Genomic DNA, 3,941 nt, shown 5'->3' with positions numbered 1-3,941 from the left:
TCGAAGAACTTCAGACTTCGGCTGAGGATAACTCTTTAAGGGAAAAACTTTGGGTAGTGACCTGTCACTTAAACAGCTAAGAGCGAAAATTACCTACTTTATTCGCAGAATGGATCCTGACAGTACACCCACAGGTCATGGTCCTAGGAAAGTTGCCTCTTCCCTGAATTTTTTCCAAGGAATGGATTTTGAAAGCCTCCGATCCTTCACAGACTGGAAATCCTCGAGAGTGTTCTTCAAACACTATGCGAAGCAGGTGCACGAGATCAAAAGATTCGTGGTATCGGCAGGCAGTGTAATGAAACCTGCTGTTTAGATCTGCGTAGAACAGCGAGTTATTTCGAGACTCTAACTCAAGGGGTGCCTGTGTTGACCCTAGTGTGATACATAGGGATTTCAATGGACACTTAGTGTCATTAATAGACTGTTCTTCATCGAGTTTAAGTGACAAAGACTCTTACACGTGTGCCACATGTTCCTGGACATGAAGTGTATAGTGAATTTCAAGACTTTCGTTCCCCTGGGAACTTATGTGTATAAAGGCAAAAATTTCCCTTTCAGATTCCACATCACCGTCTTTATTGGAAATATATGTCTGTTATTCGGTACTATTACTGTAAATAATTAGCTATAATTCCATGCAATTTTCTCAAATGAAATAATTATTTTATTTACCATATGCATCTTATTTCACTCCTCTTTTCCATATGAAAAGAAATTGCTGTTATGGTTTTATTTGCCCCTATTTTTATAGTTATATTATGCATAATATACCTACTGTTTAATATACACTCACCTTGCAGTATAATGTTGTTCCTACACAAATATTTTACCTTCTGATCTGTCTTTGAGACCAGCACGAAATTCTCATCCAGGTGAGTTTATCTTCGTCAGATTACTTCGAGATGTTCCCCTTGTCCAAACAGGACATCCCTGCCAGGGGCAGGAAGCTATGTCATTGTTATGCCACTGGTAGTGACATTTAACGGAGTTGTCACGGTATCTACGGTCACCTGACCATAGGAATATCGTTTGAAGTAGAAGGCACTTGAAATGGAGAGAAACCACGATACACTAATTTTCTGGTACACTTCCATCAGGACGTCATGGCTTGAGCCCAAAAAACGGATTTTGAGCAAAGCGAAAAACTATTTTTGGGTGAGATACCCATGACGTCCTAATGGACCCACCATACTGTTCCAGTCCAGCCTACCAGGCCCCTCCCTTCTATACTGTATCGTGGAGGCTGGTAGATCGCTAGATTTCGGAATGAGGACGGACGTGACGTCACGCAGTATGGCGGACAGCTATGGCTGCCGTTTGTTTACGTCGCGAGGTACCGTAACAGTAACGTAGGATAACTTTGGAACGGCTCTTCAGTTATCTTGCCACCTTCCCCCCTCGAAGTGTAAACGCTATGTGGGGTGCAGATAGCCATGTGGCATGTCAAAGCATATGTCCCCTGTTGATATACGAAATCCTAAAGGGAAACCTTTGGGGTACTCGCGCCAGAAGTTAGAATTCTGTGATAACCTTTGGTTTAATTCTTTTGGAATATCCACTGTAGACATATATACCCTCAGGAAGCTACTAAAGGAACCTTCCATCAGGACGTCATGGCTATCTCACCCAAAAATAGATTTTTGGCTTCGCTCTAAATCCGTTATTTGAAATGTGTGGATATTGTAGATAATTTCCCCGGAGCTAAAAGAGTATGACATTTTCATTTTCATCTTGTTGTAATCTAAAATGTTCTACCCTACTTATAAGCTGTAAGTCATAATTTAAATGTAGGAAAACCTTTCGTTATCTCACACAAATGGTTATTCTGTCAAAAGATTATCCTGTATTGCAGTATTTGTTTAAGTATTGTTTACATGCAGTAAAAATTTATTAAATATACAACAACAAATTCACATGTTTTCTAAGTGCTTCAAGCAACCATAATGCAATCGTTTCTTAAATTAATGGGTGATGCATACCATCTTATAGTGTTAATACAATCATTACTATTGTTCACAAAGAAATTATAGTGAATATATGATACTTTAATTACTAGCGGAACTGAAATTCGCTACAGGAAATGGACGAATGCTGGCTAATTTGGTATTTTTCTCTATATGATTAATTGGGGCTGGGGCATAATAGCTTATATATCGGTGTTTTAAAATGTAAAGCCTATCTTTCACTCTAAGTCCATTTATTACATCTGGGACACTGAGTTCGAGTTATTGCACATGTGTTGCTTGCATTCGCACTTGGACAGTTTTTTTGTTTATTTGTAGGATTTAATCATTACCCGATTTTTTTTTAACGAATTAGGAGCTTCCAAATATTCACGATCAAGTTCCCGGATGTTGTTTTATACAAAATAAAAATTGTCTCACCCTTCAATTCAGTTTGAGTTAAACCACCATCACATAACGACGTCTCAACGAAGGAACTTAAGGTAAGTACAATCAATTTCAAAATTTAGTGTAATTTCATCTATGTATGCAATTGTTTATATCGGAAAAGCTCTCCGTTCAGGGTAAAGCTATTGTTACTCGTGTGAAATTAAAGAGTAACTGCGAAATAGAGCCTCGAAGGTCCTATTCTTAGATCATTTTTCGGGAAGACCAGCACATTGCTACTGCAAAGCTTCTGTAAAGATTGTTGGTGTCATTTATAAGGTAGGGAATTATTTTTTATTTACTTTTTCATATTGTAAGGATTTATTTTTTATTTAATTTATTATAATGAAAGGATTTATTGGTTATTCACTTTTAGTTTGTGACCTGGGAAGGGGGTCCCACTTTCATGTGTACTGGGAAAAGGGGTCCAGGGCACTTGGCCCCTGGTTAGGGATTGTGACCTGGAAATGGGGGGTCAAGGGGACTATCCGTGATGTTGTAAACTAGGAACAACTAGGTTAGGTTATGTGCGTTAATTAGGGTCTGTACCCTTTTACAAATCTCGAAAGCGATAAATAATCACATTTTAGCCTGTTTTCTGCCACATACATAAACCATATATTTTTCCAAGTGGTTATCTTGTGTTTATTTTGCCTTTTTGACTATTATTATTGCTGCAAATCACTCATTTATGACATTTCCTTACCCCAAAAAATCCTGTTTCCCACTGGGGTCCGCCATAATTGTCTTTATATAAGGGGGTCCAAAACTTTCTGAACTGGTGGTTTGCCACAATAATCAGGGTCAGAAATGAATAAAACACAAGATAGCGAGCACGAAAATTATATAGTTCATGTATTTGGGTAGAAATTCAGGTATCATATATTTACCGAAATAATTATCATTAATGATGTCCAATATGTATTTGTTCTTTGCCACCTCATTTTATTATCTTAAACCATAAATATTCTGTAAATATTCTTAAATGAGCAATTTTTTCCGCTCATAACCCCAATAGTTCTTGCCTATGAAATTGCTAATTTTTTGTGCCATATTTAGATGTAGTACATTACTAATCTCATTCAATGTAGGCGATGCAGTTGTCATGAAAAGGTACATTTTATTTCAGCTGTGTACAAAGGTCTTACGCCAGACTGATGTAACAAAGGAAAGCATCGTAGCCTCTAGGGAGCTGAGTTTAGTTGTAGGAGAAATGCTAGAAGAGAACCTTAACTCATTATGTTGATCTTATATAATTTAGAGTGGCTTTAGTACCCAACCTCCAAAATCAGCTTCTGAAAAATTTCACTGTCTTCATATGCAATATAAGGAAAAGGGATAGTGGGGCAGAGAATTGTCAGCATATGTGTAAAAAGGAAAAATTTATACAATTTTTTTTATTGACTTGCATTTCTACTAATCTCTCTGAAGGTCTCCTAATGTAATCATATAAAGTCTCCCCATCCATCACTGTGGATATTTATCAAAAACTTCTTACAAATGATTCAGAACTTGGTCTTCATTCAGAGTATTCAGATATTTCTCACC

Source organism: Palaemon carinicauda, chromosome 34 (genome assembly GCF_036898095.1).
Source record: "Palaemon carinicauda isolate YSFRI2023 chromosome 34, ASM3689809v2, whole genome shotgun sequence".
NCBI lineage: Eukaryota > Metazoa > Arthropoda > Malacostraca > Decapoda > Palaemonidae > Palaemon > Palaemon carinicauda.
Note: the sequence above shows the minus strand (reverse complement) of the source record.